The following is a 27,169-nucleotide window of genomic DNA, read 5'->3' on the forward strand; positions in this document are numbered from 1 at the left end:
TCCTAACCAAACCACGTGGAGCATTGGCTACACGACGGGAAATGGTTCAACTCTGAGACTATCGATCCCGACAGAATCAGAGCAAATCTTAGATACTAATTACTAGTCTGCAGCTAGAAATTATGTCAACCTGGGACGCGAAAACCGACAACCGCCGAAACATCTATTCTATGAGAACATTTCTGAATGGTACTATGAAATTTCCATTCTAACCACGAAAGACTTTGATCTTCAGGGAAGCAGAGAGAGAGACGCTCAGATGAACTCTCCAACAGACAGACGGACGATTCCAACAGAGATCACGACGACACACTGAGCGTAAATATATATTGATTGCAGTTATTCCCGAATGAGTGAGCGTTCATGTCCAAAGGATTAGCATGTCAATTAATATAATTATCAACTGTGTAGTGATTCCTTTTTGTCTTTCCCGCCCTTCTCAGTCCACGCCCACTTCCCTTTGTCCACCAAGCCGTCCTATTAGCTTAGCCCACTAGGGAACCTCCCCTATCATTTCCTTGTAACCATATCTACGGTGTTGTTTGTTTATGCATTTCTGTGATTATTTAGTTAGTTAGTAAATAAATGATTAAGACAATTGATGTATGGATGATTCATAGTAAAGGCCGGGTTCATGCAGATAACCAACAATTTACGACGTTTGGAATGAGACTAACGTGGGGTAAAGAATAATTCAATAAAATATCTGAAGAGTTATACCAGGAAAATTATAACTTTGTACTCTGAAGATTTTCCTTGGTGCTCCGACTTCCTAGTTAATTACATTTACATGATTAGTTTAATCACGTAATAATAATTACAGAGAATTGATTTGATAAAATAACAGTCTTCACTTTAATGATGCCAAAGACACGACAGCAGAAGTCTATGACCCGTTATATACAGTAAGTGTCAGACACACACGCACATGCGCACATGCACACGCAGACACGTATACACACACACACACACTAACACACACACACACACACACACACAATAGACCTACAAGGTTGCCATGGTTTTTAACCATGGTCCTGGAGACCTACGTGGTTGCCATGGTTTTTAACCCTGTTCCTGGAGACCTATGTAGTTGCCATGGTTTTTAACCCTGGTCCTGGGGACCTACGTGGTTGCCATGGTTTTTAACCCTGGTCCTGGAGACCTACGTGGTTGCCATGGTTTTTAACCCTGGTCCTGGAGACCTACGTGGTTGCCATGGTTTTTAACCCTGGTCCTGGAGACCTATGTGGTTGCCATGGTTTTTAACCCTGGTCCTGGGGACCTACGTGGTTGCCATGGTTTTTAACCCTGGTCCTGGAGACCTACGTGGTTGCCATGGTTTTTAACCCTGGTCCTGGGGACCTACATGGTTGCCATGGTTTTTAACCCTGGTCCTGGAGACCTACGTGGTTACCATGGTTTTTAACCCTGGTCCTGGAGACCTATGTGGTTGCCATGGTTTTTAACCCTGGTCCTGGAGACCTACGTGGTTGCCATGGTTTTTAACCCTGGTCCTGGAGACCTACGTGGTTGCCATGGTTTTGTTCTAGCCTAGCACTGAAACAAAACAACAACAGTCTAGTACTCTTGAAGCAGTAATCACTGACTAATCACTGAAAAATATGTCTCCGTTTTGCTTATTGTGAATGCCTTCAGAGTGTGTACCAACGCTAGATTTTGGGAGTTTGTGAAATTATATGCTGTCTGTGTTTAAATTCATTTGAGTGCAATTTGGATGCAAGTACAATGGGCTGGGCCCTAGCTCAGTCTGCCAGGCAGCTAGAGAGAGAGAGAGAGACTAGAGAGAGAGAGACTAGAGAGAGAGAGAGAGAGGCTGGCCTGAGAGAGAAAGAGACACTAGAGAGAGAGAGAGAGAGAGATAGAGACTAGAGAGAGAGAGAGACTAGAGAGAGAGACTAGAGAGAGAGAGACTAGAGAGAGAGAGAGAGAGGCTGGCCTGAGAGAGAAAGAGACACTAGAGAGAGAGAGAGAGAGAGATAGAGACTAGAGAGAGAGAGAGACTAGAGAGAGATAGAGAGAGCGAGAGAGAGAGAGAGAGACTAGAGAGAGAGCGAGAGAGGGAGAGAGAAAGAGACTAGAGAGAGACAGAGACTAGAGAGAGATAGAGAGAGAGAGCGAGAGAGAGAGACTAGAGAGAGAGTGAGAGAGAGAGACTAGAGAGAGAGAGAGAGAGAGAGAGAAAGAGAAAGAGAAAGAAAGAGGAGAGAGAGACTAGAGAGAGAGACTAGAGAGAGAGAGAGAGAGAGAGAGACTAGAGAGAGTGAGTGAGACTAGAGAGAGATAGACTAGAGAGAGAGAGAGATAGACTAGAGAGAGAGAGAGAGAGACTAGAGAGAGAGAGAGACTAAAGAGAGACTAGAGAGAAAGCCTGGTCAAAATAAGTACCCTAAATAGGACAATGTGCATTTTGGGACGAAGCCCATGTATCATGGACTGACGGTGAAGTATGTATCGTGGCTGACGGTGAAGTATGTATCATAGCTGACGGTGTAGTCTGTATCGTGGCTGACGGTGTAGTCTGTATCGTGGACTGGCGGTGTAGTATGTATCGTGGCTGACGGTGAAGTATGTATCGTGGCTGATGGTGTAGTCTGTATCATGGCTGATGGTTTAGTATGTATCGTGGCTGATGGTGGAGTCTGTATCGTGGCTGATGGTGTAGTCTGTAGCGTGGCTGACGGTGTAGTCTGTATCGTGGCTGACGGTGTAGTCTATATCGTGGCTGACGGTGTAGTCTGTATCGTGGCTGACGGTATAGTCTGTATCATGGCTGACGGTGTAGTCTGTCGAGTGTGAATGAAGAACAAAGGCTTAAAATAATATTCCACTCAAAATAAAACATGCTTTGCAGTATTTTCAGAGGAACATCGCTTTAAGACAAAATACACCAGTATAATCTATAAATGCATCTGGGTTAGGATTCTGCCTACAAGTCGTGTGTCTATAACTGGTGCTTGGCCCTAAAGGGACACCTCTATTTGACATGCAGCTATTACCAGTCCCATCGTACAGTTGTGCTTGCAGAGTGTCTATGTGTGGATTGAAAACTCGTCTGAAAATACTGTTTTGCAATTCATACTTGCATTCTTCGGTGCAGTTGAGTGTATAAATATTTAACATTTTATTTCTACCTAATTCTAGTTTTGTTTAACACTCTCCACAGGTTTTGACAGTGTTAACAGACACACAACCTCATCCAAACAGTGAATCATAACTTACATGGTTCCTCCTGACTCATTTACCGAAACACAGAAATGTGCTGCCCACCTGGCCTACAGGATCTGGGTCATCATACCATCTATTAGAAACCACCTGGCCTACAGGATCTGGGTCATCATACCATCTATTAGAAACCACCTGGCCTACAGGATCTGGGTCATCATACCATCTATTAGAAACCACCTGGCCTACAGGATCTGGGTCATCATACCATCTATTAGAAACCACCTGGCCCACAGGATATGGGTCATCACACCATCTATTAGAAACCACATGGCCCACAGGATCTGGGTCATCACACCATCTATTAGAAACCACCAGTCCACCTGGCCCACAGGATCTGGGTCACCATACCATCTATTAGAAACCACCTGGCCCACAGGATCTGGGTCATCACACCATCTATTAGAAACCACCTGTCCACCTGGCCCACAGGATCTGGGTCATCACACCATCTATTAGAAACCACCTGGCCCACAGGATCTGGGTCATCATACCATCTATTAGAAACCACCTGGCCCACAGGATCTGGGTCACCATACCATCTATTAGAAACCACCTGTCCACCTGGCCCACAGGATCTGGGTCACCATACCATCTATTAGAAACCACCTGGCCCACAGGATCTGGGTCATCACACCATCTATTAGAAACCACCTGTCCACCTGTTCCACAGGATCTGGGTCACCATACCATCTATTAGAAACCACCTGTCCACCTGTTCCACAGGATCTGGGTCACCATACCATCTATTAGAAACCACCTGGTCTACAGGATCTGGGTCATCATACCATCTATTAGAAACCACCTGGTCTACAGGATCTGGGTCATCACACCATCTATTAGAAACCACCTGTCCACCTGGCCCACAGGATCTGGGTCATCACACCATCTATTAGACACCACCTGGCCTACAGGATCTGGGTCATCACACCATCTATTAGAAACCACCTGGCCTACAGGATCTGGGTCATCACACCATCTATTAGAAACCACCTGGCCTACAGGATCTGGGTCATCACACCATCTATTAGAAACTACCTGGCCTACAGGATCTGGGTCACCATACCATCTATTAGAAACCACCTGGCCTACAGGATATGGGTCATCATACCATCTATTAGAAACCACCTGGTCTACAGGATATGGGTCATCACACCATCTATTAGAAACCACCTGGCCTACAGGATCTGGGTCACCACACCATCTATTAGAAACCACCTGGCCCACAGGATCTGGGTCATCATACCATCTATTAGAAACCACCTGGTCTACAGGATCTGGGTCATCATACCATCTATTAGAAACCACCTGGCCTACAGGATCTGGGTCATCATACCATCTATTAGAAACCACCTGGCCTACAGGATCTGGGTCATCTGACCATCTATTAGAAACCACCTGGCCTACAGGATCTGGGTCATCATACCATCTATTAGAAACCACCTGGCCTACAGGATCTGGGTCATCATACCATCTATTAGAAACCACCTGGCCCACAGGATCTGGGTCGTCATACCATCTATTAGAAACCACCTGGCCCACAGGATCTGGGTCATCATACCATCTATTAGAAACCACCTGGCCTACAGGATCTGGGTCATCATACCATCTATTAGAAACCACCTGGCCCACAGGATCTGGGTCACCATACCATCTATTAGAAACCACCTGTCCACCTGTTCCACAGGATCTGGGTCACCATACCATCTATTAGAAACCACCTGTCACCTGGTCTACAGGATCTGGGTCATCATACCATCTATTAGAAACCACCTGGCCTACAGGATCTGGGTCACCATACCATCTATTAGAAACCAACTGTCACCTGGTCTACAGGATCTGGGTCATCATACCATCTATTAGAAACCACCTGGCCTACAGGATCTGGGTCATCATACCATCTATTAGAAACCACCTGGTCTACAGGATCTGGGTCATCACACCTTCTATTAGAAACCACCTGGCCTACAGGATCTGGGTCATCATACCATCTATTAGAAACCACCTGTCCACCTGGTCTACAGGATCTGGGTCATCATACCATCTATTAGAAACCACCTGGTCTACAGGATCTGGGTCATCACACCATCTATTAGAAACCACCTGTCCACCTGGCCCACAGGATCTGGGTCATCACACCATCTATTAGACACCACCTGGCCTACAGGATCTGGGTCATCACACCATCTATTGGAAACCACCTGGCCTACAGGATCTGGGTCATCACACCATCTATTAGAAACCACCTGGCCTACAGGATCTGGGTCATCACACCATCTATTAGAAACTACCTGGCCTACAGGATCTGGGTCACCATACCATCTATTAGAAACCACCTGGCCTACAGGATATGGGTCATCATACCATCTATTAGAAACCACCTGGTCTACAGGATCTGGGTCACCACACCATCTATTAGAAACCACCTGGCCTACAGGTTCTGGGTCACCACACCATCTATTAGAAACCACCTGGCCCACAGGATCTGGGTCATCATACCATCTATTAGAAACCACCTGGCCTACAGGATCTGGGTCATCATACCATCTATTAGAAACCACCTGGCCTACAGGATCTGGGTCATCATACCATCTATTAGAAACCACCTGGCCTACAGGATCTGGGTCATCTGACCATCTATTAGAAACCACCTGGCCTACAGGATCTGGGTCATCATACCATCTATTAGAAACCACCTGGCCGACAGGATCTGGGTCATCATACCATCTATTAGAAACCAACTGGCCCACAGGATCTGGGTCGTCATACCATCTATTAGAAACCACCTGGCCCACAGGATCTGGGTCATCATACCATCTATTAGAAACCACCTGGCCTACAGGATCTGGGTCATCATACCATCTATTAGAAACCACCTGGCCCACAGGATCTGGGTCACCATACCATCTATTAGAAACCACCTGTCCACCTGTTCCACAGGATCTGGGTCACCATACCATCTATTAGAAACCACCTGTCACCTGGTCTACAGGATCTGGGTCATCATACCATCTATTAGAAACCACCTGGCCTACAGGATCTGGGTCACCATGCCATCTATTAGAAACCAACTGTCACCTGGTCTACAGGATCTGGGTCATCATACCATCTATTAGAAACCACCTGGCCTACAGGATCTGGGTCATCATACCATCTATTAGAAACCACCTGGTCTACAGGATCTGGGTCATCACACCATCTATTAGAAACCACCTGGCCTACAGGATCTGGGTCATCATACCATCTATTAGAAACCACCTGCCCTACAGGATCTGGGTCACCATACCATCTATTAGAAACCACCTGTCCACCTGTCCTACAGGATCTGGGTCATCACACCATCTGTTAGAAACCACCTGTCCCACAGGATCTGGGTCATCATACCATCTATTAGAAACCACCTGTCCACCTGGTCTACAGGATCTGGGTCATCACACCATCTATTAGAAACCACCTGGCCTACAGGATCTGGGTCACCATACCATCTATTAGAAACCACCTGTCCACCTGTCCTACAGGATCTGGGTCATCACACCATCTATTAGAAACCACCTGTCCTACAGGATCTGGGTCATCATACCATCTATTAGAAACCACCTGGCCCACAGGATCTGGGTCATCATACCATCTATTAGAAACCAACTGTCACCTGGCCTACAGGATCTGGGTCATCACACCATCTATTAGAAACCACCTGGCCTACAGGATCTGGGTCACCATACCATCTATTAGAAACCACCTGGCCTACAGGATCTGGGTCGTCATACCATCTATTAGAAACCACCTGGCCCACAGGATCTGGGTCATCATACCATCTATTAGAAACCACCTGGCCTACAGGATCTGGGTCACCATACCATCTATTAGAAACCAACTGTCACCTGGCCTACAGGATCTGGGTCACCATACCATCTATTACAAACCACCTGTCCACCTGTCCTACAGGATCTGGGTCATCACACCATCTATTAGAAACCACCTGGCCTACAGGATCTGGGTCATCATACCATCTATTAGAAACCACCTGGCCCACAGGATCTGGGTCATCACACCATCTATTAGAAACCACCTGGTCCACAGGATCTGGGTCATCACACCATCTATTAGAAACCACCTGTCCACCTGGCCCACAGGATCTGGGTCACCATACCATCTATTAGAAACCACCTGGCCCACAGGATCTGGGTCATCACACCATCTATTAGAAACCACCTGTCCACCTGGCCCACAGGATCTGGGTCATCACACCATCTATTAGAAACCACCTGGCCCACAGGATCTGGGTCATCATACCATCTATTAGAAACCACCTGGCCCACAGGATCTGGGTCACCATACCATCTATTAGAAACCACCTGTCCACCTGGCCCACAGGATCTGGGTCACCATACCATCTATTAGAAACCACCTGGCCCACAGGATCTGGGTCATCACACCATCTATTAGAAACCACCTGTCCACCTGTTCCACAGGATCTGGGTCACCATACCATCTATTAGAAACCACCTGTCCACAGGATCTGGGTCACCATACCATCTATTAGAAACCACCTGTCCACCTGTTCCACAGGATCTGGGTCACCATACCATCTATTAGAAACCACCTGTCCACCTGGTCTACAGGATCTGGGTCATCATACCATCTATTAGAAACCACCTGGCCTACAGGATCTGGGTCATCTGACCATCTATTAGAAACCACCTGGCCTACAGGATCTGGGTCATCATACCATCTATTAGAAACCACCTGGCCGACAGGATCTGGGTCATCATACCATCTATTAGAAACCAACTGGCCCACAGGATCTGGGTCGTCATACCATCTATTAGAAACCACCTGGCCCACAGGATCTGGGTCATCATACCATCTATTAGAAACCACCTGGCCTACAGGATCTGGGTCATCATACCATCTATTAGAAACCACCTGGCCCACAGGATCTGGGTCACCATACCATCTATTAGAAACCACCTGTCCACCTGTTCCACAGGATCTGGGTCACCATACCATCTATTAGAAACCACCTGTCACCTGGTCTACAGGATCTGGGTCATCATACCATCTATTAGAAACCACCTGGCCTACAGGATCTGGGTCACCATGCCATCTATTAGAAACCAACTGTCACCTGGTCTACAGGATCTGGGTCATCATACCATCTATTAGAAACCACCTGGCCTACAGGATCTGGGTCATCATACCATCTATTAGAAACCACCTGGTCTACAGGATCTGGGTCATCACACCATCTATTAGAAACCACCTGGCCTACAGGATCTGGGTCATCATACCATCTATTAGAAACCACCTGCCCTACAGGATCTGGGTCACCATACCATCTATTAGAAACCACCTGTCCACCTGTCCTACAGGATCTGGGTCATCACACCATCTGTTAGAAACCACCTGTCCCACAGGATCTGGGTCATCATACCATCTATTAGAAACCACCTGTCCACCTGGTCTACAGGATCTGGGTCATCACACCATCTATTAGAAACCACCTGGCCTACAGGATCTGGGTCACCATACCATCTATTAGAAACCACCTGTCCACCTGTCCTACAGGATCTGGGTCATCACACCATCTATTAGAAACCACCTGTCCTACAGGATCTGGGTCATCATACCATCTATTAGAAACCACCTGGCCCACAGGATCTGGGTCATCATACCATCTATTAGAAACCAACTGTCACCTGGCCTACAGGATCTGGGTCATCACACCATCTATTAGAAACCACCTGGCCTACAGGATCTGGGTCACCATACCATCTATTAGAAACCACCTGGCCTACAGGATCTGGGTCGTCATACCATCTATTAGAAACCACCTGGCCCACAGGATCTGGGTCATCATACCATCTATTAGAAACCACCTGGCCTACAGGATCTGGGTCACCATACCATCTATTAGAAACCAACTGTCACCTGGCCTACAGGATCTGGGTCACCATACCATCTATTACAAACCACCTGTCCACCTGTCCTACAGGATCTGGGTCATCACACCATCTATTAGAAACCACCTGGCCTACAGGATCTGGGTCATCATACCATCTATTAGAAACCACCTGGCCCACAGGATCTGGGTCATCACACCATCTATTAGAAACCACCTGGTCCACAGGATCTGGGTCATCACACCATCTATTAGAAACCACCTGTCCACCTGGCCCACAGGATCTGGGTCACCATACCATCTATTAGAAACCACCTGGCCCACAGGATCTGGGTCATCACACCATCTATTAGAAACCACCTGTCCACCTGGCCCACAGGATCTGGGTCATCACACCATCTATTAGAAACCACCTGGCCCACAGGATCTGGGTCATCATACCATCTATTAGAAACCACCTGGCCCACAGGATCTGGGTCACCATACCATCTATTAGAAACCACCTGTCCACCTGGCCCACAGGATCTGGGTCACCATACCATCTATTAGAAACCACCTGGCCCACAGGATCTGGGTCATCACACCATCTATTAGAAACCACCTGTCCACCTGTTCCACAGGATCTGGGTCACCATACCATCTATTAGAAACCACCTGTCCACAGGATCTGGGTCACCATACCATCTATTAGAAACCACCTGTCCACCTGTTCCACAGGATCTGGGTCACCATACCATCTATTAGAAACCACCTGTCCACCTGGTCTACAGGATCTGGGTCATCTTACCATCTTTTAGAAACCACCTTGTCTACAGGTTCTCGGTCATCACACCATCTATTAGAAACCACCTGTCCACCTGGCCCACAGGATCTGGGTCATCACACCATCTATTAGAAATTACCTGGCCTACAGGATCTGGGTCATCACACCATCTATTAGAAACCACCTGGCCTACAGGATCTGGGTCATCACACCATCTATTAGAAACCACCTGGCCTACAGGATCTGGGTCATCACACCATCTATTAGAAACTACCTGGCCTACAGGATCTGGGTCACCATACCATCTATTAGAAACCACCTGGCCTACAGGATATGGGTCATCATACCATCTATTAGAAACCACCTGGTCTACAGGATATGGGTCATCACACCATCTATTAGAAACCACCTGGCCTACAGGATCTGGGTCATCACACCATCTATTAGAAACCACCTGGCCTACAGGATCTGGGTCATCATACCATCTATTAGAAACCACCTGGCCTACAGGATCTGGGTCATCATACCATCTATTAGAAACCACCTGGCCTACAGGATCTGGGTCATCATACCATCTATTAGAAACCACCTGGCCTACAGGATCTGGGTCATCTGACCATCTATTAGAAACCACCTGGCCTACAGGATCTGGGTCATCATACCATCTATTAGAAACCACCTGGCCGACAGGATCTGGGTCATCATACCATCTATTAGAAACCACCTGGCCCACAGGATCTGGGTCGTCATACCATCTATTAGAAACCACCTGGCCTACAGGATCTGGGTCACCATACCATCTATTAGAAACCAACTGTCACCTGGTCTACAGGATCTGGGTCATCATACCATCTATTAGAAACCACCTGGCCTACAGGATCTGGGTCACCATACCATCTATTAGAAACCAACTGTCACCTGGTCTACAGGATCTGGGTCATCATACCATCTATTAGAAACCACCTGGCCTACAGGATCTGGGTCATCACACCATCTATTAGAAACCATCTGGCCTACAGGATCTGGGTCATCATACCATCTATTAGAAACCACCTGCCCTACAGGATCTGGGTCACCATACCATCTATTAGAAACCACCTGTCCACCTGTCCTACAGGATCTGGGTCACCATACCATCTATTAGAAACCAACTGTCACCTGGCCTACAGGATCTGGGTCACCATACCATCTATTAGAAACCACCTGTCACCTGGTCTACAGGATTTGGGTCACCAGGCGTTTTAAACACAATTTTGGTGTGGTGGCAGAGCCTTCACGGCCCTAACCCATCAAGTCCCAGAACCGTTTTTGCTGGACCCCCAAGGCAGACAGGGCATTCAGAGAGCTCAAGGGACTTTTCACCTCCAGACCCATCTTCATCCATCCCGATCCTACCCGTCCCTTTGTTGTTAGAGGTGGATGCCTCGGACACCAGACCATGGAGTGGTCCTTTCACAGCGGAACGAGGGGGACAAGAAACTGCAAGCATGTGCTTTTCTCGCCAAGCGGTTCTCGCCAGCGGTTCTCGCCAAGCGGTTCTCGCCAAGCGGTTCTCCCAATGCGGTTCTCGCCAAGCGGTTCTCGCCAAGCGGTTCTCGCCAAGCGGTTCTCGCCAAGCGGTTCTCGCCAGCGGTTCTCACAATGCGGTTCTCACCAGCGGTTCTCACAATGCGGTTCTCACCAGCGGTTCTCACCAGCGGTTCTCACCAGCGGTTCTCGCCAGCGGTTCTCACAATGCGGTTCTCACCAGCGGTTCTCACAATGCGGTTCTCACCAGCGGTTCTCGCCAAGCGGTTCTCGCCAAGCGGTTCTCGCCAAGCGGTTCTCGCCAAGCGGTTCTCACCAAGCGGTTCTCACCAAGCGGTTCTCGCTAGCGGTTCTCGCCAAGCGGTTCTCGCTAGCGGTTCTCGCCAAGCGGTTCTCGCCAAGCGGTTCTCACAATGCTGCAGCGTTGCTCATCTTCACAGTGGGTCTCCAGTTAACATGGGTGTGTTGATAGAGGTCAGCTGGTGAACCTACTGCAGTCCATGTCCTCTTTCAGGCCAGACGGATGTCAAATTAACGTCAGATTTGACTTTTTTGTCGGTTAGAGACAAGGCTGTTTTTATTGATCTGTCATCAGTGTCCGCACAGTAGGCCCAGGCTACCGTCGTATTAGACTGACAGATTAACACAGTAGGCCCAGGCTACCGTCGTATTAAACTGACAGATTAACACAGTAGATCCAGGCTACCGTCGTATTAAACTGGCAGATTAACACAGTAGGCCCAGGCTACCGTCGTATTAAACTGACAGATTAGCACAGTAGGCCCAGGCTACCGTCATATTAAACTGACAGATTAACACAGTAGGCCCAGGCTACCGTCATATTAAACTGACAGATTAGCACAGTAGGCCCCAGGCTACCGTCGTATTAAACTGACAGATTAACACAGTAGGCCCAGGCTACCGTCGTATTAGACTGACAGATTAGCACAGTAGGCCCAGGCTACCGTCATATTAAACTGACAGATTAACACAGTAGGCCCAGGCTACCGTCGTATTAAACTGACAGATTAACACAGTAGGCCCCAGGCTACCGTCGTATTAAACTGACAGATTATCACAGTAGGCCCAGGCTACCGTCGTATTAAACTGACAGATTAACACAGTAGGCCCCAGGCTACCGTCGTATTAAACTGACAGATTATCACAGTAGGCCCAGGCTACCGTCGTATTTGTCACGCCCTGGCCTTAGTATTCTTTGTTTTCTTTATTATTTTAGTTAGGTCAGGGTGTGACATGGGGAATGTTTATGTTTTGTTAGTTTTGGGTGTTTATATGGTAAAGGGGTTATGGGGTGTAGTATATGGGTTTGTGTTGAGTGTAGATGTCTAGCGTTGTCTATGTATGTTTAGTTGTCTAGGAGAGTCTATGGTTGCCTGAATGAGTTCCCAATTAGAGACAGCTGATTTCGGTTGTCTCTGATTGGGAGCCTTATTTAGGGTAGCCATAGGCTCTCATTGGTTGTGAGTAATTGTCTATGTAGAACGTTTGTAGCCTGTATGTATGTGCACAACGTTTGTAGCTTCACGGTCGTTTTGTTGTTTTGTTCGTTTTGTTAAAGTGTTTCGTGTTTATTTTTGTCATCTTTTTAAAATAAAAGAAGATGGCTTATTTTCCAACTGCTGCGTTTTGGTCCGTCAATCCCCCACACGATCGTGACAGTATTAAACTGACAGATTAGCACAGTAGGCCCAGGCTACCGTCGTATTAAACTGACAGATTAACACAGTAGTACCAGGCTACTGTCATATTAAACTGACAGATTAACACAGTAGGCCCCAGGCTACCGTCGTATTAGACTGACAGATTAGCACAGTAGGCCCCAGGCTACCGTCGTATTAAACTGACAGATTAGCACAGTAGGCCCAGGCTACCGTCATATTAAACTGACAGATTAACACAGTAGGCCCAGGCTACCGTCGTATTAGACTGACAGATTAACACAGTAGGCCCAGGCTACCGTCGTATTAGACTGACAGATTAACACAGTAGGCCCAGGCTACCGTCGTATTAAACTGACAGATTAACACAGTAGGCCCAGGCTACCGTCGTATTAAACTGACAGATTAACACAGTAGGCCCAGGCTACCGTCATATTAAACTGACAGATTAACACAGTAGGCCCAGGCTACCCTCGTATTAGACTGACAGATTAACACAGTAGGCCCAGGCTCCCGTCGTATTAAACTGACAGATTAACACAGTAGGCCCAGGCTACCGTCGTATTAAACTGACAGATTAGCACAGTAGGCCCCAGGCTACCGTCGTATTAAACTGACAGATTAACACAGTAGGCCCAGGCTACCGTCGTATTAGATTGACAGATTAACACAGTAGGCCCAGGCTACCGTCGTATTAGACTGACAGATTATCACAGTAGGCCCAGGCTACCGTCGTATTAAACTGACAGATTAACACAGTAGGCCCAGGCTACCGTCGTATTAAACTGACAGATTAACACAGTAGGCCCAGGCTACCGTCGTATTAGATTGACAGATTAACACAGTAGGCCCAGGCTACCGTCGTATTAAACTGACAGATTAACACAGTAGGCCCAGGCTACCGTCGTATTAAACTGACAGATTAACACAGTAGGCCCAGGCTACCGTCGTATTAGACTGACAGATTTTAATAGGGATTTTGGTATTATGCGAATTAGATTCCAGCGGGGAGTGCGGACATCAAATTTAGGGGTTTATAATAAAATAAAAAGATGACGCTAATGTCTCCAGTCATATAAAGTGTAGTATCATTTGTCCCATAAAGACAGAAATGTCTCTGACCTGCCTTCGCCTACTCCCTTCGCTATAATAAATATTGGAGCGCTACCATCTGGTCTCGCCTCGTGTCCTTGTACAACTCCTGACAGTCGGTGTGTTCTTCAAAACACAGGATGTCAACTCTTTAGTCGGTGTGTCCTTCAAAACACAGGATGTCAACTCTTTAGTCGGTGTGTCCTTCAAAACACAGGATGTCAACTCTTTAGTCGGTGTGTCCTTCAAAACACAGGATGTCAACTCTTTAGTCGGTGTGTCCTTCAAAACACAGGATGTCAACTCTTTAGTCGGTGTGTTCTTCAAAACACAGGATGTCGACTCTTTAGTCGGTGTGTCCTTCAAAACACAGGATGTCAACTCTTTAGTCGGTGTGTTCTTCAAAACACAGGATGTCAACTCTTTAGTCGGTGTGTTCTTCAAAACACAGGATGTCAACTCTTTAGTCGGTGTGTTCTTCAAAACACAGGATGTCAACTCTTTAGTCGGTGTGTTCTTCAAAACACAGCGGTCAACTCCTGACAGTCGGTGCGCTGTTCACAAATGTTGAAACAAAAGGTATTTAAATGTCTGTTGACAAACGTGGTAGTGATTGACAGTCAAGATGGATGACTAGGGGCCTCCCGGGTGGCGCAGTGGTCTAGGGCACTGCATCGCAGTGCTAACTGCGCCACCAGAGTCTCTGGGTTCGCGCCCAGGCTCTGTCGCAGCCGGCCGCGACCGGGAGGTCCGTGGGGCGACGCACAATTGGCCTAGCGTGGTCCGGGTTAGGGAGGGTTTGACCGGTAGGGATATCCTTGTCTCATCGCGCTCCAGCGACTCCTGTGGCGGGCCGGGCGCAGTGCGCGCCAACCAAGGGGGGCCAGGTACACGGTGTTTCCTCCGACACATTGGTGCGGCTGGCTTCCGGGTTGGAGGCGCGCTGTGTTTAAGAAACAGTACGGCTGGTTGGGTTGTGCTTCGGAGGACGCATGGCTTTCGACCTTCGTCTCTCCCGAGCCCGTACGGGAGTTGTAGCGATGAGACAAGATAGTAATTACTGGCGATTGGATACCACGAAAATTGGGGAGAAAATGGGATAAAAAAAAAAAAAAAAAAAAAAAAAAAGATGGATGACTAATCTGTTACTATTTAATGAGAAAGAGAACCTTTATTATCCCTTTCATGGTCCCCCACCCCCCCTCTCTTTCTGTTGTGCTTAAAACTCAGAACACAACAAACACAACAGAGGCTTTTGAAGACAGTAATTTATCAATTACAGATGCACAATATGATGCTAAATGAATGATTTCCAAAAAGCAGAGTAAATGCTAGATGAATAGCATTAGTAGGCAGTCGAGGTAGACGCCCGAAAGCAGAAGGCTGTGCTGTACGGTGTCTCTCACTTCACTGTGATGATACATACCAAGTTGTGACAGTTAAATCCCTGTGTAAAGCATGTCTGCTGTGAAGGCCTGTTATTTCCACGACCAGAGGGTCTGTCCTTCACAGGAACATGAGCAGCCCTGACACTGCTGCTTGTCAACGTCCAGACTGACTGATCTCTCTGTACAGGCAGCACCACACGGCAGCCACTCTCTCTGATACACACACACACACACACAGAGAGATAAACATGCACACACACACACACACACACACACACACACACACACACACACACACACACACACACACACACACACACATCTGCAGCAGTGAAGCACAGTGAAACGAGAACAACAACACTACATCGCCTCCAGGTACTCTGTTTGTGACCATTTCCCTAAAATCCATCCATTTTGCTGTGACAGCAGGTGTACAACTGGTCCATTCTGACGGACGGTGCTGAAAGTGATGGTAGAATGGCTGGTCGTGTAGCGAGGTGTGATTACCTCACAGCGAGGTACTTCTCTGAACACTAACACCGCAGACTACCAGCTACCAGACAGGCCTTTTCCCCAAATGGCACCCTATTCCCTTTAAAAAGGTACTACTACACCTTACGCGCCCTGGTCAAAAGTAGTGCACTATATAGACAACAGTGTGCTTTTTATTGAGACGCAGCTCTACGACAGGGTTCATTTGACTGCCAGCAGACATCTTGTTTTCCAGGCAGGCTGTGTACTTACAGACATGCTTCGTTTATGTGTACTCTAAAAACACATACGATATACACATTAAAAACACATGCAATACATTATTAACACGTGTGAAATACATTACTTACACGTTTGAAATACATTACTAACACATGTGAAATACATTACTAACACATGTGAAATACATTACTAACACATGTGAAATACATTACTAACACATGTGAAATACATTACTAACACATGTGAAATACATTACTAACACATGTGTAAAACATTACTAACACATGTGTAAAACATTACTAACACATTACTAACACATGTGAAATACATTACTAACACATGTGCAATACATTACTAACACATTACGAACACATGTGAAATACATTACTAACACATGTGCAATACATTACTAACACATGTGAAATACATTACTAACACATGTGCAATACATTACTAACACATTACTAACACATGTGAAATACATTACTAACACAGGCGAAATACATAAGCAAAACAATTTTAAATACTTTTCTAACACGCGTGAAATACATTACTAACACATGTGAAATACATTACTAATACATGCGAAATACATTAGCAACACGTGTGAAATACTTTTCTAACACGCGTGAAATACATTACTAACACATGTGAAATACTTTACAAACACATGTGAAATACATGACCAACACGTGTGAAATACATTACTAACACGTGAAATACTTTACAAACACATGTGAAATACATGACCAACACGTGTGAAATACATTACTAACACGTGAAATACATTACTAACACATGTACAATACGTTACTAACATGTGAAATACATTACTAACACGTGTGAAATACTTTTCTAACTCGTGAAATACATTACTAACTAGTTAAATACATTACTAACACGTGTGAAATACATTAGTGGATTTGTTGTTTAGATTTTGTAATTTTTAAATATTGACAGTTACAGTCTAGATTTTACCTAATAATGTACTATTATAGTAACTATTAAGAAAATACCTGACTATATATTTGTTTTATACCTGACTAAATACCTGACTATAAATATATTTTTACAGAATTCTGCATGCAGAGTCTCAATTTGGTGTTTGTCCCATTTTGTGAATTCTTGGTTGGTGAGCGGACCCCAGACGTCACAACCATAAAGGGCAATAACTGATTCAAGTATTTTTAGCCAGATGCTAATTGGTATGTCGAATTTTATGTTATTTTTGATGGCATAGAATGCCCTTCTTGCCTTGTCTCTCAGATCATTCACAGCTTTGTGGAAGTTACCTGTGGCGCTGATGTTTAGGCCGAGGTATGTATAGTTTGTTTGTGTGCTGTAGGGCAACAGTGTCTAGATGGAATTTGTATGTGTTGCCATGGCGACTGGACCCTTTTTGGAAAACCATTATATTTGTCTTACTGAGGTCTGACAGGGCCCAGGTCTGATAGAATCTGTGCAGAAGATCTAGGTGCTGCTGTAGGCCCTCCTTGGTTGTGGACAGAAACACCAGATCATCAGCAAACAGGAGACATTTGACTTCAAATTCTAGTAGGGTGAGGCCGGGTGCTGCAGACTTTTCTAGTGCCCGCGCCAATTCGTTGATATATATGTTGAAGAGGGTGGGGCTTAAGCTGCATCCCTGTCTTACCCCACGGCCCTGTGGGAAGAAACGTGTGTATTTTTTGCCTATTTTAACCGCACACTTGTTGTTTGTGTACATGGATTTTATAATGTCGTATGTTTTTCACTCAGCACCACTTTCCATCAATTTGTATAGCAGACCCTCGTGCCAAATTGAGTCTAAGGCTTTTTTGAAATCAACAAAGCATGAGAAGACTTTGCCTTTGTTTTGGTTTGTTTGTTTGTCAATTAGGGTGTGCAGGGTGAGTACGTGGCCTGTCGTACGATGATTTGGTAAAAAGCCAATTTGACATTTGCTCAATAAATTGTTTTGAGGAAATGTACGAGTCTGCTGTTAATGATAATGCAGAGGATTTTCAAATCAAATCAAATCAAGTTTATTTTATATAGCCCTTCGTACATCAGCTAATATCTCGAAGTGCTGTACAGAAACCCAGCCTAAAACCCCAAACAGCAAGCAATGCAGGTGTAGAAGCACGGCGGCTAGGAAAAACTCCCTAGAAAAGCCAAAACCTAGGAAGAAACTTAGAGAGGAACCAGGCTATGAGGGGTGGCCAGTCCTCTTCTGGCTGTGCCGGGTGGAGATTATAACAGAACATGGCCAAGATGTTCAAAATGTTCATAAGTGACAAGCATGGTCAAATAATAATCAGGAATAAATGTCAGTTGGCTTTTCATAGCCGATCATTAAGAGTTGAAAGCAGCAGGTCTGGGACAGGTAGGGGTTCCATAACCGCAGGCAGAAGAGTTGAAACTGGAACAGCAGTAAGGCCAGGTGGGCTGGGGACAGCAAGGAGTCATCATGCCCGGTAGTCCTGACGTATGGTCCTAGGGCTCAGGTTCTCCGAGAGAGAGAAAGAAAGAGAGAAGGTGAGAATTAGAGAGAGCATACTTAAATTCACACAGGACACTGGATAAGACAGGAGAAGTACTCCAGATATAACCAACTGACCCTAGCCCCCCGACACATAAACTTCTGCAGCATAAATACTGGAGGCTGAGACAGGAGGGGTCAGGAGACACTGTGGCCCCATCCGATGATACCCCCGGACAGGGCCAAACAGGAAGGATATAACCCCACCCACTTTGCCAAAGCACAGCCCCCGCACCACTAGAGGGATATCTTCAACCACCAACTTACAATCCTGAGACAAGGCCGAGAATAGCCCACAAAGATCTCCAATACAGCACAAACCAAGGGTTTGGAACGGTCTGCCAACCCAGACAGGAAGATCACGTCAGTAACTCAACCCACTCAAGTGACGTACCCCTCCTAGGGACGGCATGAAAGAGCACCAGTAAGCCAGTGACTCAGCCCCTGTAATAGGGTTAGAGGCAGAGAATCCCAGTGGAAAGAGGGGAACCGGCCAGGCAGAGACAGCAAGGGCGGTTCGTTGCTCCAGAGCCTTTCTGTTCACCTTCACACTCCTGGGCCAGACTACACTCAATCATATGACCCACTGAAGAGATAAGTCTTCAGTAAAGACTTAAAGGTTGAGACCGAGTCTGCATCTCTCACATGGGTAGGCAGACCGTTCCATAAAAATTGAGATCTATAGGAGAAAGCCCTGCCTCCAGCTGTTTGCTTAGAAATTCTAGGGACAATTAGGAGAACTGCGTCTTGTGACTGTAGCGTACGTGTAGGTATGTACGTGTAGGTATGTACGGCAGGACCAACTCGGAAAGATAGGTAGGAGCAAGCCCATGTAACGCTTTATAGGTTAACAGTAAAACCTTGAAATCAGCCCTTGCCTTAACAGGAAGCCAGTGTAGGGAAGCTAGCACTGGAGTAATATGATCAAATTTCTTGGTTCTAGTCAGAATTCTAGCAGCCGTATTTAGCACTAACTGAAGTTTATTTAGTGCTTTATCTGGGTAGCCGGAAAGTAAAGCATTGCAGTAGTCTAACCTAGAAGTAACAAATGCATGGATTAATTTTTCTGCATCATTTTTGGACAGAAAATTTCTGATTTTTGCAATGTTACGTAGATGGAAGAAAGCTGTCCTTGAAACAGTCTTGATATGTTCGTCAAAAGAGAGATCAGGGTCAAGAGTAGCGCCGAGGTCCTTCACAGTTTTATTTGAGACGACTTTACAACCATCAAGATTAATTGTCAGATTTAACAGAAGATCTCTTTGTTTCTTGGGACCTAGAACAAGCATCTCTGTTTTGTCCGAGTTTAAAAGTAGAAAGTTTTCAGCCATCCACTTCCTTATGTCTGAAACACAAGCTTCTAGCGAGGGCAATTTTGGGGCTTCACCATGTTTCATTGAAATGTACAGCTGTGTGTCATCCGCATAGCAGTGAAAGTTAACATTATGTTTTCGAATAACATCCCCAAGAGGTAAAATATATAGTGAAAACAATAGTGGTCCTAAAACGGAACCTTGAGGAACACCGAAATGTACAGTTGATTTGTCAGAGGACAAACCATTCACAGAGACAAACTGATATCTTTCCAACAGATAAGATCTAAACCAGGCTAGAACTTGTCCGTGTAGACCAATTTGGGTTTCCAGTCTCTCCAAAAGAATGTGGTGATCGATGGTGTCAAAGGCAGCACTAAGGTCTAGTAGCACGAGGACAGATGCAGAGCTTCGGTCTGACGCCATTAAAAGGTCATTTACCACCTTCACAAGTGCAGTCTCAGTGCTATGATGGGGTCTAAAACCAGACTGAAGCATTTCGTATACATTGTTTGTCTTCAGGAAGGCAGTGAGTTGCTGCGCAACAGCAATTTCTAAAATTTTTGAGAGGAATGGAAGATTCGATATAGGCCGATAGTTTTTTATATTTTCCGGGTCAAGGTTCGGCTTTTTCAAGAGAGGCTTTATTACTGCCACTTTTAGTGGGTTTGGTACACATCCGGTGGATAGAGAGCCGTTTATTATGTTCAACATAGGAGGGCCAAGCACAGGAAGCAGCTCTTTCAGTAGTTTAGTTAGTTGGATTTTCCCAAGGTTGCTGTTGACGCCTATCCCGCGGCAGTTATTGGGGTCAAATTTGTCTCCACTTTTGTGGATATCAGTCCTTGGTTCCAAAAATTGGGGAAGATGCCAGCTAAGGATGTCATTAAAGAGTTTTAGCATAGCCAATTGGAATTTGTTGTCTGTATATTTGATCATTTCATTGAGGATACCATCAACACCACAGGCCTTTTTGGGTTGGAGGGTTTTTATTTTGTCCTGTAGCTCATTCAATGTAATTGGAGATTCCAGTGGGTTCTGGTAGTCTTTAATAGTTGATTCCAAGATTTGTATTTTATCATGTATATGTTTTTGCTGTTTGTTCTTTGTTATAGTGCCAAAAAGATTGGAGAAATGGTTTATCCATACATCTCCATTTTGGATAGATAATTCATCGTGTTGTTTGTCCAATTTTCCCAGAAGTGGTTAGAGTCTATGGATTCTTCAATTACATTGAGCTGATTTCTGACGTGCTGTTCCTTCTTTTTCTGTATTGTTTTAGTGATTCACCATAGTGAAGGCGTAGACTCAGGTTTTCTGGGTCTCTTATGTTTTTGGTTGGACAGATTTCTCAATTTCTTTCTTAGGTTTATGCATTCTTCATCGAACCATTTGTCATTGTTGTTAATTTGCTTCAGTTTTCTATTTGACATTTTTAGATTAGATAGGGAGCTGAGAGGTAAAATATATTGTTAAGATTTTCTACTGCCAAATTTACACCTTCACTATTACAGTGAAATGTTTTGTTCAGATGTCTAAAAGGGATTTCATTTGTTGTTGCCTAATTGTTCTTTGGTAGGTTTCCACACTACATTCCTTTCATCTATAGCATTTTTTAATATTACTCAGTTCCTTTGGCTTTGATGCCTCATGATTGAGTTTTGCTCCGTTCAAGTAGACTGTGATTTTGCTGTGATCTGATAGGGGTGTCAGTGGACTGACTGTGAACGCTCTGAGAGACTCTGGGTTGAGGTCAGTGAGAAAGTAATCTACAGTACTACTGCCAAGAGGTGAGCTATAGGTGTAACTACCATAGGAGTCCCCTCGAAGCCTACCATTGACTATGTACATACCCAGCGTGCGACAGAGCTGCAGGAGTTGTGACCTGTTTTTGTTGTCATAGTTGTGCCTAGGGGTGCATATGGGGGAGGGAATGCTGTAACCTTCAGGCAGGTGGTTGTCCCCCTGTGTGCTGAGGGTGTTAGATTCTTGTCCAGTTCTGGCATTCATGTCACCACAGACTAATACATGTCCCTGGGGCTGGAAATGATTGATTTCCCCCTCCAGGATGGAGAAGCTGTCTTCATTAAATTATGGGGATTCTAGTGGGGGGATATAGGTAGCACACAGGAGGACATTTTTCTCTGTTAAGATCATATACTTTAGAATTTCTAGCCAAATGTAAAATGTTCCTGTTTTGACAAATGTAATAGAGTTGTCTGCTCTATACCAAATTCACAAACCCCCTGAGTCCCTTCCCTGTTTCACACCTGGTAGTTTGGTGGATGGGACTACCAGCTCTCTGTAACCTAGAGGACAACCAGTGGGTCCGTCTCCTCTATACCACCCACCTGGTAGTTTGGTGGATGGGACTACAAGCTCTCTGTAACCTAGAGGGCAACCAGTGGGTCTGTCTCCTCTATACCAGGTTTCACACCTGGTAGTTTGGTGGATGGGACTACCAGCTCTCTGTAACCTAGAGGGCAACCAGTGGGTCTGTCTCCTCTATACCAGGTTTCACACCTGGTAGTTTGGTGGATGGGACTACCAGCTCTCTGTAACCTAGAGGGCAACCAGTGGGTCCGTCTCCTCTATACCACCCACCTGGTAGTGTGGTGGATGGGACTACCAGCTCTCTGTAACCTAGAGGGCAACCAGTGGGTCCGTCTCCTCTATACCACCCACCTGGTAGTTTGGTGGATGGGACTACCAGCTCTCTGTAACCTAGAGGGCAACCAGTGGGTCCGTCTCCTCTATACCATGTTTCTTGTAGGATTACAATGTCTGTATTTCCGATATTTTTGATGAAGTCCAGGTTCCTGCTCTTTAGGCCAAAGACAGATGACCTCAGGCCTTGGATATTCCAGGATGAGATAGTGAAGGCTTTGTGTTCCATAAAGTGTCCAATGTGGTTGGTCGTGTGGTTTGGCCTCAGACCAGTAAGTGTGAGCAGAGCCTGCTGAGCACCTGGTACATGCCATTGGTTTGGTCTAGCGTAAGAGTGGGGGTTGGGCCTGTTTGCTTGCTCACGGCCTGAGCGTATGTGTGATTTCCATGTTGAGGCCTTCTTTGCGGGGGGCCTCTCTCTCTCTCTCTCTCTCTCTAGTCTCTCTCTCTCTAGTCTCTCTCTCTCTCTCTCTCTCTCTAGCTGCCTGGCAGACTGAGCTAGGGCCCAGCCCATTGTACTTGCATCCAAATTGCACTCAAATGAATTTAAACACAGACAGCATATAATTTCACAAACTCCCCAAATCTAGCGTTGGTACACACTCTGAAGGCATTCACAATAAGCAAAACGAAGACATATTTTTCAGTGATTAGTCAGTGATTACTGCTTCAAGAGTACTAGACTGTTGTTGTTTTGTTTCAGTGCTAGGCTAGAACAAAACCATGGCAACCAAGTAGGTCCCCAGGACCAGGGGTAAAACCATGGCAACCACGTAGGTCTCCAGGACCAGGGGTAAAAACCATGGCACCCACGTAGGTCTCCAGGACCAGGGGTAAAAACCATGGCAACCACGTAGGTCCCCAGGACCAGGGTTAAAAACCATGGCAACCACATAGGACTCCAAGACCAGGGTTAAAAACCATGGCAACCACATAGGACTCCAAGACCAGGGTTAAAAACCATGGCAACCACGTAGGTCTCCAGGACCAGGGTTAAAAACCATGGCAACCACATAGGTCCCCAGGACCAGGGTTAAAAACCATGGCAACCACGTAGGTCCCCAGGACCAGGGGTAAAAACCATGGCAACCACGTAGGTCTCCAGGACCAGGGGTAAAAACCATGGCAACCACGTAGGTCTCCAGGACCAGGGTTAAAAACCATGGCAACCAAGTAGGTCTCCAGGACCAGGGTTAAAAACCATGGCAACCACATAGGTCTCCAGGACCAGGGTTAAAAACCATGGCAACCACGTAGGTCCCCAGGACCAGGGTTAAAAACCATGGCAACCACGTAGGTCTCCAGGACCAGGGTTAAAAACCATGGCAACCAAGTAGGTCTCCAGGACCAGGGTTAAAAACCATGGCAACCAAGTAGGTCTCCATGACCAGGGTTAAAAACCATGGCACCCATATAGGTCTCCAGGACCAGGGTTAAAAACCATAGCAACCACGTAGGTCTCCAGGACCAGGCTTTAAAACCATGGCAACCAAGTAGGTCTCCAGGACCAGGGTTAAAAACCATGGCAACCACGTAGGTCTCCAGGACCAGGGTTAAAAACCATGGCAACCACGTAGGTCTCCAGGACCAGGGTTAAAAACCATGGCAACCACGTAGGTCTCCAGGACCAGGGTTAAAAACCATGGCAACCAAGTAGGTCTCCAGGACCAGGGTTAAAAAACATGGCAACCACGTAGGTCTACAGGACCAGGGTTAAAAACCATGGCAACCAAGTAGGTCTCCAGGACCAGAGTTAAAAACCATGGCAAAATTGTCCAGACTAGCTTTTCTCTACGGGCTGTAATATGCCATCTCAGTTAGTGTGAAACTGCCTTTTATTGCATTAGCAATTACATTAGAATACAATGCTACCTTTGCACCGGCTACTTTCTGTGTATATTTGTGTGTGTGTGTGTGTGTGTGTCTGTGTGTGTGTGTGTGTGTGGTGTGTGTGATTACGGGTGTGTGTATATGTTTGTCTTTGTATGTGTTTGTGAGTGTGTGTGAGTGTACTGTGTGTGTGTGAGTGTACTGTGTGTGTGTGTGTGTGTGTGTGTGTGTGTGTGTGCGTGCGTGCGTGCGTGCGTGCGTGCGTGCGTGCGTGCGTGCGTGCGTGCGTGCGTGCGTGCGTGTGTGTGTGTGTGTTTCACCATGTGTGTTAATCCACCATGTGTAAATAGAAGCCACAGGGAACTAATAGAGCTGATTTCACACCTCCACAAGGGACAAGGAGCTGGGCAGTACACACAAGTACACACACACACACACAAACACACACACACACACACACACACACCTCCACAAGGGACAAGGAGCTGGGAAGAACACACACACCCATACACACACACACACCCATACACACACACACACACACACACACACACACACACACACCTCCACACGGGACAAGGAGCTGGGCAGTACACACACACACACACACGCACACACACACCTCCACACGGGACAAGGAGCTGGGCAGTACACACACACACCTCCACACACGGGACAAGGAGCTGGGCAGTACACACACACACACACACACACACACACACACACACACACACACACACACACACACACACACACACACACACACACACACACACACACACACACACACACACACACACACCTCCACAAGGGACATGGAGCTGGGAAGAACACACACACACACACACACGCACACACACCTCCACAAGGTACAAGGAGCTGGGCAGTACACACACACACACACACACACACACACACACACACACACACACCTCCACAAGGGACAAGGAGCTGGGAAGAACACACACACACACACACACACACACACACACACACACACACACACACACACACACACACATTGCCACTAATAGAAAAACCAGGGAGATTGATGAGTATTAAGGAATGAATCAGGTGGCATAACGAATCAAACCACATAATGAGTATTAAGGAATGAATCAGGTGGCATAACGAATCAAACCACATAATGAGTATTAAGGAATGAATCAGGTGGCATAACGAATCAAACCACATAATGAGTATTAAGGAATGAATCAGGTGGCATAACGAATCAAACCACATGATGAGTATTAAGGAATGAATCAGGTGGCATAACGAATCAAACCACATGATGAGTTAAGGAATGAATCAGGTGGCATAACGAATCAAATCACATAATGAGTATTAAGGAATGAATCAGGTGGCATAACGAATCAAACCACATGATGATTATTAAGGAATGAATCAGGTGGCATAACGAATCAAACCACTTTTTTTTTTTTTTTTTTTTTTTTCACCTTTATTTAACCAGGTAGACTAGTTGAGAACAAGTTCTCATTTGCAACTGCGACCTGGCCAAGATAAAGCATAGCAGTGTGAACAGACAACAACACAGAGTTACACATGGAGTAAACAATAGACAAGTCAATAACATGGTAGAAAAAAGAGAATCTATATACAATGTGTGCAAAAGGCATGAGGAGGTAGGCAATAAATCAAATAATTACAATTTAGCAGATTAACACTGGAGTGATAAATCATCAGATGATCATGTGCAAGAAGAGATACTGGTGTGCAAAAGAGCAGAAAAGTAAATAAATAAAAGCAGTATGGGGGTGAGGTAGGTAAATTGGGTGGGTAGTTTACAGATGGACTATGTACAGCTGCAGTGATCGGTTAGCTGCTCGGATAGCAGATTTTTAAAGTTGTTGAGGGAGATAAAAGTCTCCAACTTCAGAGATTTTTGCAATTCGTTCCAGTCGCAGGCAGCAGAGAACTGGAAGGAAAGGCGTCCAAATCAGGTTTTGGCTTTAGGGATGATCAGTGAGATACACCTGCTGGAGCGCGTGCTACGGGTGGGTGTAGCCATCGTGACCAGTGAACTGAGATAAGGCGGCACTTTACCTAGCATAGCCTTGTAGATGACCTGGAGCCAGTGGGTCTGACGACGAACATGTAGCGAGGGCCAGCCGACTAGGGCATACAGGTCGCAGTGGTGGGTCGTATAAGGTGCTTTAGTAACAAAACGGATGGCACTGTGATAAACTGCATCCAGTTTGCTGAGTAGAGTATTGGAAGCTATTTTGTAGATGACATCGCCGAAGTCGAGGATCGGTAGGATAGTCAGTTTTACTAGGGTAAGTTTGGCGGCGTGAGTGAAGGAGGCTTTGTTCCGGAATAGAAAGCCGACTCTAGATTTGATTTTGGATTGGAGATGTTTGATATGAGTCTGGAAGGAGAGTTTGCAGTCTTTTTTTTTTTTTTTATTTAACCTTTATTTAACCAGGTAGGCAAATTGAGAACACGTTCTCATTTACAATTGCGACCTGGCCAAGATAAAGCAAAGCAGTTCGACACATACAACAAC

This window comes from Salvelinus fontinalis, chromosome 6 (assembly GCF_029448725.1).
Source record: "Salvelinus fontinalis isolate EN_2023a chromosome 6, ASM2944872v1, whole genome shotgun sequence".
NCBI classification, from domain to species: Eukaryota; Metazoa; Chordata; class Actinopteri; order Salmoniformes; family Salmonidae; genus Salvelinus; species Salvelinus fontinalis.